The following is an 11,587-nucleotide window of genomic DNA, read 5'->3' as shown; positions in this document are numbered from 1 at the left end:
TATTATTGTTGCTTTTTATGATTATATAATTTTTTTATATGATTTTATTATTATTTTTTTGAGTACAAACTATATATGTATATAAATGCGTTATATTGCTAAAAATTGTTATATTATTAATATCTTTTCTCAGGTATTTTAATTTGTTGTTTATTGTTGTTTAGTACACATCCGTCCAAAGAAACGGTTTTAACTTTGGTGCCCAGCTATTGAACACATATGTTTTTTACATAAATTGTCTATAACAAATTAATTCTGAATTAAAAAAAAAGATTATTTATTAAAGTATTCCTGTCAAATTAAAAAAAAATATATATATTATATATATATAAATACATAAAAATGTGATCTCTTCCATATAGTTGTTTTATGCATGATATGTTATTTTAAACTTGTAGATATTTACCTTTGGTGTATAGTTTCAATAAAGTGATTGTGTCAATTAATTGTTGTGTGATTTCTGTATTAACATTTATAATTTTAAAAAGTTTAAATTTGTTATAAAGTTATCGCAAATGAAAATTCTCGACAGCCATATACAAAGCTTGTTTGTGAGAACCTGATTCAAATGACACTTTTTTTTTTTTTTTTTTAAAGGAATTTCAAATTAGTAAGAAATTAGAAATAGTAAGTCTGTGAGGCTATAAAGTTTGAAAGCTAACAAACATTGGCCTGGATTGGCCTGATCTCTTAGATGTTGAACTCTGCAACCTCTTCGGCAGTGATACCACAAAATAGCTCGATTTTCACGATTACTTTGTGGACAGAACCTTCTATTGTACAAAGCAATCATTTAAAAATTACAAATCGTTTGACTGTTATAAATATTTAGAAGTATAAAAGTACACACAATATATTGGTATGCAGTAAAACGTGGTGTGGTATGGCATATTAAAAGGAAAAGTAGTCTGGACAGAGTTTAAAAACATTCATCATAATGTAGATGTGAATGAATGAAATTTCTGGCGAGATATGTTAGAAAGATAGCAAATCTTTCTAACCTTTAAAACATTTCTCACCTTTTTGCTGTCACTAATATTGTTATTCAGTGATGTGAAATGTTCCTTTTCATTCTAAAGAGTAGAAAGAAAATGGAATGACAATAAAGTTTATTATTCCTATTTCAGTGATTTTTTAATCATTGATTGAATTAATTAATTTCTCTGTATGGAAACTTCAATCATTGTATTCTCACCCATATAAGCTGAAGAAAGCATATTTGATATATATTTAATATACATATCAAGTATACTTTCTTCAAATGTATATACAGTTGAGTCCGCATAAGTCGACATCCCAAGAGGACGTGGAAATGTGTCGAGTTATCCAATGTGACGACTAAAGCGAAGTTGGAAAAAAAAACCACAAAACTACAATTAGGAAAATACAGTAGTGCGTTATACAGTGTTATAGGCTTACAATACATTGTGTCCTCTGTTTACATTTACTCTGTAGATGAAAAACTGAAAAATTTGTGTGGTGTTGTTTGTTTTGAGCACTTAACTGTCTCGACTTTCTTTTTCAACGATCACGAATGCTCTTGAAAACGTCATCTTCGCAATTGTCAATTGTTGGCAAGTAACATCTAAGGATTCTTAATGCCTCTGGCGTGAGAAAATGCAAAATTGGATTCTGGTGCGACATTGATGTAGATTGTATATTTTCTTTTTGTTTATCTGTTATTATTTTATACATACCTTGTAAATCGTTAAGGCATTTTTATTAATATGTATATATATATATATTAATAATAATAATATTAAATATATTAATTATATATTAATAAATAAATTGAGTCCCCCTCCTGAAAAAAAAAATGAGTCGCACCACACGTGCGGAGTGAATTCATTTTTTTGGGAGGGAGTGACAACTTATCAGAGTGTGGGACAGCAAAAGTATGTCGACTTATCCAGTAGTGACGAGTTAAGCGGTGTCGAGTAAACCGGAGTTTCTTAACATTAATGCCCATGTAAGTCGGCCGGGACCACGGAAAACTGACTACTTAACCAATGGTGTCGAGTTATCCGGGTGACGACTTATGCAGAATCGACTGTATATATAATACAAGTTACATAACAAATACAGTATATACATCATACTCGCACCGAAAATGAACTAAAGAGCTAATGCATAAATGCAGTTTGCGAGAATGTCAAATCACGATAAAAGTCAATATCAGATATCTGTGAGGGTGAGATTTTCTGTCCCGTAAGTGAGAGATTCTATTTTTCATTCATGCATGGTCTTTGCAAGAGCCATATTACTAGACTTATCACTTGCTGTTATTAATATTACATGTTTTTGTAATACTGCACCCTACTGCCACACAGTAATTGCCAGTCCTTTTATAAAGTGTCATGTTTTTTTCAAGATATGTCATGAATTGAGTTTTCTGATTTCAAATAAGTACTATTTCTGTCACATTCAACTATACATGCACTCAAAACAGGATGTTAGAAAGGTTTCTTGACAACTAGTATCCTCTTGTTTAGTTTTACACCAAACTAGGTGAATACAAGCATATCTTGACTTTTGGCCATGATGTGTTCTTAAAAACGCATAAGAAAATAAAGAAGAAAATTGTAATGAAGAAACATTAATGCTTCTGAATTTATAGGCTATTGTTCACTAAATATACTGTTTTGTGGGACTGCCAAAAATCAACAGATCTCAATAGCAAGATTTAATTTATTTTTTATTACATAATAATTTTTTAAAAATGTACATACATCTATCCCTCTTTTTGCATGGTGGATACATTCTGAAGAATGCCACATAAAAAACTTGCATTAAAAAAGTAGGTTAATGTTACCTTAGGTAGCCAAGATGGCGGCTCGTCTCTGATTCCAGCAAGGAAACAGTGGGACGCATGTTCTAACCTAACCTAACCTAACCTAACCTATTCTAATAAATTACCATAATTATTAGCAACCAAATTATTAGAATGGGTTAGGTTAGGTTAGAACGTGCGTCCCACTGTTTCCTTGCTGGAATCAGAGACGAGCCGCCATCTTGGCTACCTTAGGTAACATTAACCAAAAAGTACAGTACATCCATCCTATAGAAAGGTGCTTGATAGGATCCACAACTTCAATGGAATGAAAAGAAATAAGCACAAGCTTTTTTATTCTAATATCATTTATCATTAACATTATTTGTATGTAAATATAATAAATACAAGGTAGCATAGGAAACAAAATCAACATACAGTATTCTCTGATGTACATATAGTACAGTACTATACTGTGTTTAAAAAGTATAAATGAATGCTTGATTTAGAAATGTAATTTTAAAACCAGTCTTTCAACAAAAAACAGTACATTTAACTTTTTAATAAAAATGTTAAATGTTTTCAAATAAACTGCTTTTTCTCATGGAAAATAAGTCAATCACATTAAAAGAGGATTAGTTTTCTTTTGTTAACCATGTTATTTGAAAATCACTTAAAAATAGATTGCATATAAAGAGGGATAATCTTTTGGTGATCTATGAACTTTATCATTGAATACAAGATACTGCCCTTCACCTTATTCCTGGCGGTTCGAAATGAATGAGTTGATATTTGGCCAAATATTTTGTAGACAGAAAGGCAAGAATATTCAGTATTCAGAAACAATGACATCCAAATAATAACCAAGTATTTGGCCAAAAATGTACTTGGTCCATCCCTAATAAAAACTATAGATAAAACGGAATAAAAATTTTTAAGAATGATTTTGATATGGCTTAAAAGGTATAACTAAATATTTCTGTTTGTCAGCTGGAAAATGTGAAGGTGCATATTTGGCATATAAAAAATGATCTAGGATATCAAAATATGGTTAATGTTACCTATGGTAGCGAACATGGCGGCTCGTCTCTGTGGGGATGCACGCTCTAACCTAACCTAACTTATTCTAATAAATTATATTTATTATTATGGTAATATTTTATATATGGTAATATTGACTTTTATCGTGATTTGACATTCTCGCAAACTGCATTTATGCATTTAGTTCACAGAACGTATAATAATAGTCAGCATAATTATTGCCAGCCAAATTATTATAATAGAGGTAATTTATTAGAATAGGTTAGGTTAGGTTAGAACATGCATCTCCACTGTTTCAGAGATGAGCTGCCATGTTTGCTACCATAGGTAACATTAACCCAAAACATTATGTACATTTGTCTAATGCAGTTTATAGTGGTAAATAAGTATTTTAAATTATTTGCATCAGAACAATATGTTATAAAAAATAGCCCTATTGTAATATTTTGTTCCAAATGTAATACTTGAATTTTCTTTTGCAATTTTATTATTTATCAAACATCAGTTTTGTTAAAATTATATGAAAACATTAAGTAAAAAAAGAAGACAGATACCAGATAATATAATGAAATAACTAGGTAATATTGTTCATAAATTACATTATGTACTTTTTATACTTTTCAACTACCATCCCATTCTCTAAGGCTGGTAACAAGCTAGGCTATATCAGCAAGACACGATCACTGGCAATGTTCATAAGAAGATAGCATGTCTGCACACATTGTTGGAAACCATCAGCATTACATAAAGAAAATGGCTAAAGAGATATCTGTCTAGTTAGATTTTTGGAACAACCAAGGTGCAACAGATGTACACAGTTGAATTTACCAGTAGTATTGGTTGGGGGCAAAGAATGCAGACACCAGATGACTTCGTTGGAGGGAGTGATACCAAAATGACTATAAAATTTCAGTAGAAATTTATTTTAAAAAAGCCCTGTAGTTAATTATAATAACAAAAGCATATCTTTTTGTAAGCTCAGCTTATACAGACAGCTCATAAATTAAGTAATGCAGGATATAGAAAAAAAGATTATTCATTATAACATAAAATAATGGATGTATATGATGAGTATCATTCTCAAAACAAAACCTTATGTTAATTTTATGAATAACAAAAAAAAAAATGCCTCCCTCCTCTGTTGTCCGTTATCTTTGTGTATGGCTATTGTATGATATCGACAGACAAAACTGCATCCGAATGTAGATTCAATGTAATCTGAATGTAGCCATTTACAATTATTCTAAATTGATAGAAATCGTACCTCAAACTTTTGTGTTATTGTTTCTATCATAAAATTATGATTATTAAATATTGTTAATTTATAAAATTGTTTTAAGTTAATTAAGTCCTATTATTAAGTTAAATGATACTGTATAACTGTATACACTAATTAATCTCAAAATCTTGACACTATCTTTGCATTTCCAGATATCCCTTGCTTAATGCAGGATTTGATTAACACATTAAATTAACTGTGGCAATCCCTTTATATACATGGCAGAAATTTTAATTAGCGCGACTTTACCAGCTGTCTTTACTTAACATAGATACTGTATTTGATTAATGTGATTTTGATATATGCAGTAACATTGAGGGATTAATTAACCATGTTAATCAAGAGATACCTGTATATATAATTATGATAAATAAAATATAACATTAAATGATTATAAGACTAATAAAGATATTTATTTCTACATGTTGTGGTGACTTGCTCATCTTATGATGAAACATTCGTATGTCATATAAAGATTGCAAATCTCTATCTGCTGCATGGCAGTCTTTCTGATTTATGAATCCTTTAATGTAGCCTTAAATATTTTTAATGTTTCTAATGTTCATAGTTTGTGTCCATTGTACACATGCTATAATAATTTAGCTTTGTTAGAAACATTAGAAATATTTAAGGCCGCATTAAAAGCAGGATGCATAAACTGTAAAGACTGCGAAACTTTATATGATAATCCATATAAGAATGTTTCATCACAAGATGGACAAGTCAACAACAACATGTAGAAATATATATCTTTATTTGTTTTACAATAGACTCCCCTATAACTCAGGTTCATATAACACGGCAAAAAAGTTGCGATTGTGTTCATATAACACAGTAAAACGTCATCGCCGACTTGTGTCGTGACAGGATTGGTCGAATCTGGACTAATAGCGGATATTGTACAAACCGTTGAGTTTAAATGAGCACTGGACCTACTAAAAAACATATTATTATTCAACGACCATAAAAATTATATTTTTACTAATGATGTCTCCAAAGTTAAGTTATTTTTCTGCGAAAAATTCGCTGATTAGTAAACGCGCCTGCCGTTCGATGAGCCGCTCCGCGACGAAAACAAGCTTAAGCAATGGTGTCATCAAATGGTGCACACTCGGTAAGTAATCCCACAATTTTTTATTTATAGCATAGTTTATATGGATTATTCCCAAAAAATTATAAGTGATTTGGAAATGTTGAGTCAAATTAGTCTAGAATCGATTAATTTTATGGAAGAAAACCTTTCAAACAGCCGTAGCCCCTAAACTGCACAAGTGCCGGGCTGTGATTGGCTTATGTATTTAAGTGACTCGTACAACACGGATTCATATAACACAGAACGTATCTACAGTGTTATAGGGGGTCTACTGTATAATCATTTAATGTTATATTTTATTTATCATAATTATAATTATACACTGTTTGCCACATAAAATGCAACACAGTGATGGACTATAGATATTGAAACAATGGAAGATATCTTCGTGGTGTTGCATTTTGTGTTTGGCCAATGGTGTGTGTATATACATACATACATATATATATGAAAATCTGATGCATATAACCAAGGCATTTTCAGTCATCTGAGCTTAAAAGTTGGCTGGTATGTTATGTGATTATATAGAGTTTAGAGGTTTGTAGATGTAGGTGTTCTCAGTCAGCATAATAGCAATTAACTTAGTGATTATATTATCTAACTTAATATAAATCTGGAAGTGAAGATTGGGCAGATGGCATGTTAATATAAGTTATGGATTGAGGTCCTGCTCTGAGTTGTCCTATGTATTTATATTTTTATATATACTAAAACCTGTGTAAACTGGACTCTCTTGGTACTGGATATTTTTTCTACTTTGGCAGGCTTGTTTTAAACAGGTTAGTGATTTTTTGTGTTAAAAAAATTGTTTCAAAGAATTTTTCCCTTTTAGGCAAGTTTCATTTTGAACAGGTTTTATCATACTATTCTCATTTCACAATTTTTCAGTTATTTTAATTTAAAAGCAAATAACAATATCATTAGATAGATTTTAATAATTTTTGTTGCATACATTGAACTTTCCATTCAAATATTTTAACCTTTTGACAGATTAATTCATTATTATTTACTAATATTCTAATAAGCATTACCACAATAAAGGTTAAAAAGTTTGGACTTCTTTGACAATTGGATCAGATTCTCCAGATTTTCCTTTGGTAAAGATTAGCTTGGCAATTGGAAGTGAAATGCAGTTAAGAATAATACAGGTAAAATTCTTGTGGGTACTGCTTTGAAGTGCCAAGGTTATATTTATCAAAGAAAAACTTCTAAACTGTCATAAGTTCTTACTTGGCAAAACTTTTTTACATCTCAAATGATTTTTCTTGGATATCAATTGTACTATTATGTCAGGACATATGATGACAACATACAATTTGGTTGGCAACTGCTGACTGAACACATCGCTGACCAATGCTTTCGATACACCATTTAGAAAAAGTGTTATAAAAAGTTTTCATTTCTGTAAATTTGAACTTTTGTAATTCTGAATAACATTTTGAATAAAATTCATTTGTATCCATGCAATTTTATCTTTATAAGCTTAAAATTAAGTCATAAAACTGGATTAACTCCGAGAAACCCCCGTAAACTTTGACCTATCAACCTGGAAGTTTCTCAAGCACCTCACTTAAGTTTAAAATTTGAGTTTTCTAGACCCATTAGTTTTTTCTCTGAATGTCTGCAGTGCCAGATGAAGAAAAGGAAGAAGAAAATACAGCTTTTTCGGCAACTTTTGCAATTTTCAATTGCTTATATTTCAGCCACTGCATTACAGAAAATCTTGAAATTTTGCACATTATCTAAGAAAACAATTTTCTTTTGAACAAGATATTTGGAATTACTTCAGGTGTTTGGGGGTGGAGAAATCAACCCCCGAAAATCGGCAACTCTGATTCCTGTATGTATATAATCAGTCAGTGACATTTTTACTTGGCAGTGAGTCACTGCCAAGAAAAAAAAATCTATTATTAATCTATTATATCTATATCTATTATTATTATTATGTTGGGTTAAGTGAGATATACTCGGTTAACACCGGTGGCTGTGTACTATGCCGGACCAAAGTCAAGGCATAGTAACCAAAACAGAAATTAAAGAAGTGTATCAGTGTGTGTGTCTGTATTCAGGAATTTTCTCACAATATGACATGTATTCAATATAGTGGCCTTCTGTAGTGTGATGTATGTGTTTCTATTCAATTGTAATGTGCCCAGGCTTTTGTGTAGTGTGTGTGGTATGACACCTGTAGAGGAGAGAACAAAAGGTACAATAAGCACCCTATCCATTTTCCACAGATGCCTTATTTCCTGGGCGAGTTCTGTGTACTTGCTAATTTTTTCAGTGCATGCGTTTTGTATATTGTGAGTGTTTGGAATGGATATGTCTATAATGTATGTGATTTTATTGTGTTTGTCAATGAGTGTGATGTCTGGTCTGTTGTGGTAAATTGTTTTATCTGTGATTATGGCTCTGTCGTAGTACATTTTGTGCATGTTGTTTTCCAATACTGTCTGTGTTCCAATACTTATTATTATGTTGGGTTAAGTTAGATATACTCGGTTAACACCGGTGGCTAAGTACTATGCCGGACCAAAGTCAAGGCATAGTAACCAAAACAGAAATTAAAGAAGTGTATCAGTGTGTGTGTCTGTATTCAGGAATTTTCTCACAATATGACATGTATTCAATATAGTGGCCTTCTGTAGAGTGATGTATGTGTTTCTATTCAATTCTAATGTGCCCAGGCTTTTGTGTAGTGTGTGTGGTATGACACCTGTACAGGAGAGAACAACAGGTACAATAAGCACCCTATCCATCCTCCACAGATGCCTTATTTCCTGGGCGAGTTCTGTGTACTTACTAAATTTTTCAGTGCATGTGTTTTGTAAATTGTGAGTGTTTGGAATGGATATGTCTATAATGTATGTGATTTTATTGTGTTTGTCAATGAGTGTGATGTCTGGTCTGTTGTGATAAATTGTTTTATCTGTGATTATAGCTCTGTCATAGTACATTTTGTGCGTGTTGTTTTCCAATACTGTCTGTGGAATGTATTTGTAGTATGGTTTGTGAATGTCTACTAATTTGTGTTTCTTTGCAAGCTCTTGGTGTATTATATTTGCTAACTTGATTATGTCTGTGTAAATAATCTGTCTGTGCCAAGAGCTTGCAACCAGAGGTGATGTGTTGTATAGTTTCTGGCATGATGTGACATTTTCTGCATGTGTCATTTGTGAGTGTTGCATCTTTGAGTATGTGTTTTCTGTAGTTTTTAGTATTTATGACCTGATCCTGTATAACAATCATGAATCCTTCTGTCTCCCCAAAGAGTCATCCCCGAGCTAACCAGCTGTTTGACGCAGTTTTGTCGACAAAATCATGGGCCAGATCATAAGGATGCCTGCCATGGAGTGCCTTTTGAGCCCACGATTGCTTAATGGTGTCTATGCTCTTTATATGTTGTGTTGTGTCCATATGATGTGAGTGTAAGTTTAATGGAGTGTTATTCGAGTCTGCTAGAGTTACTGCTTTATGTAATTGTGATGTTTCTTGTTTTTTGTAGAAAAACTCTCGCAGTGACTGTATTTGTTTGTAGTGAAGGTTAACTATGTCAATCAGGCCACGTCCGCCATCTTTACGTGGAAGGGTTAATCTTTCTGTGGCGGATTTAGGATGATGTTGTTTATGCTTAGTAAGTGTTGTTCTTGTTTTCCTTTGGAGTTGCTCGAGATCTGTGTGAGTCCAATGTATAACTCCAAAAGAATATGTGAGTACTGGGATGACATATGTGTTTATTGCTTTGACTGTGTGTTTTGCATTTAATTGTGTTCTGAGAATAGCATTTAACCTACTTTGGTATTCTTTAATTAATCTTTGCTTTATTTGTGTATGTTCTGTTAGTTTGGCCTGTTGGAATCCTAAATACTTGTAGAACTCGCCCTGTTCCATGGATTCAATAATGTCTCCATTTCCAAGTGCAAAATCTTCTTTCTTCAGGATTCCTTTTTCTATGTGAACTGTTTTGCATTTATCTAGGCCAAATTCCATTTGTATGTCCTTGGTGTATGAATGTGTGATTTGTAGGAGTTGATGAAGTTGTTTTTGTGTGGATGCATAAAGTTTTACGTCATCCATGTACATGAGATGTGACAGTGTAAACTGTGTTGTTTTTTTGTGTCTAATATTGTAACCATATTGCGTGTTGTTTAACATGTTGGATAATGGGTTCAGGGCTAAGCAGAACCAGAGAGGACTCAAGGAATCTCCTTGAAAAATTCCTCGCCTAATAAAAATTTGGTTTGTTTGTATGGAAGTGTTACTAACCCTGAGATGTAGTGTTGTTCTCCAGTGCTGCATAGTGTTTTGAAAGAATGCAATGAGTGATGGATGTATTTTGTACATGTGTAGGATATGTAGCAGCCAACTGTGTGGAACACTGTCGAATGCTTATTCTGTAGTCTATTATTAATTATATATTATTAATTATTATTATCATCAGGAGTCACTTATGTGACTCCTGATGATAATAATAGATGAACCTAAATTAGAAATTATGTATATTTTATAAGAGTTTAATTCAAAGTGCATTTAATGACTACTTTGGTTTTATTTTTGTGATTTTATCAAGCTGGCTGTTTATACATAAGTTTATGATTATTATGATTTTAATATTTATATATATTTTATATTGTAGGAATATCTAAAGCATTATCAAGAAACAACTTCTTCACAAAATCACTGGGAAGGATAAACAACCTACTATAACCTTTTTTTTATCCCAGTAGTGTTAATTTTAACTAAAATTTAATTTTACTGGGATAAAAAAAGATTCTAGGGTTGCATTAGCATGAATTTATTTTACAAAGTAATAGTTCCCAACTTGCATTCCACAGAAACCTAAGGATAAAATTTGGGGTTCCATAATAAAATTAATAGTTTAAGTAAATTTTCGTATATATTTTAAAATTTCAAAAATTATTGGTATTCCACACAAATGGGAACCTGTGCACAAACTGTAAGGTTCATATTTGTGAAAAATAAAATTCATTAAGACTAATGATGGGAGAATCATGTATTTTGCTTCTTTCCTGTTGGAGAAACTTGTCCAGGAGTTAGCAATATTTGAATGTTCATTTAGTGATTTGGCAAAAATCAAGTGCATTTGATTCTCCCACTAGTTCAGCTTTCACCACATACTCTGACAAAATCATGTGGAAAAATTAGTTATCAGCTTAAATTATTATTAATCTTTTTTGATATTTTGTGTCTTCAATAAACTATTTTGACTTTTCTTTTGTTTATAACCAATGAAAAAGGTTCTGCAATTAAAATATATATTACAACGGCAGTTTCGAACATAACATAATTACTTTCAGTCAAGAAAAGAACAGTGCAGATTAAGCTTTCTTGTGATTGGCATTATTGAAATTGGCCAAAATTCATTATTAGCGAACTTTCTATA

The 11,587-nt window shown here is 31.6% G+C and overlaps 1 protein-coding gene and 1 long non-coding RNA gene across 2 annotated transcripts in view; both read right to left on the bottom strand.

Moving 5' to 3' along the window:
- The window catches only part of LOC136972680 (uncharacterized), a 222,224-nt gene that overhangs the window by 122,010 nt on the left and 88,627 nt on the right, over nucleotides 1-11,587 (bottom strand). The gene's annotated exons all lie outside the window — the stretch shown is intronic.
- LOC136972676 (mitogen-activated protein kinase kinase kinase 7-like) overlaps nucleotides 1-11,587 on the bottom strand; it is a 426,088-nt gene that overhangs the window by 349,884 nt on the left and 64,617 nt on the right. The gene's annotated exons all lie outside the window — the stretch shown is intronic.

Source organism: Centruroides vittatus, unplaced genomic scaffold (assembly GCF_030686945.1).
Source record: "Centruroides vittatus isolate TY-2023 unplaced genomic scaffold, ASM3068694v2 contig_300, whole genome shotgun sequence".
NCBI classification, from domain to species: Eukaryota; Metazoa; Arthropoda; class Arachnida; order Scorpiones; family Buthidae; genus Centruroides; species Centruroides vittatus.
The sequence above is the reverse complement of the archived record's forward strand: the minus strand, read 5'-3'. Positions and strand labels throughout refer to the sequence as shown.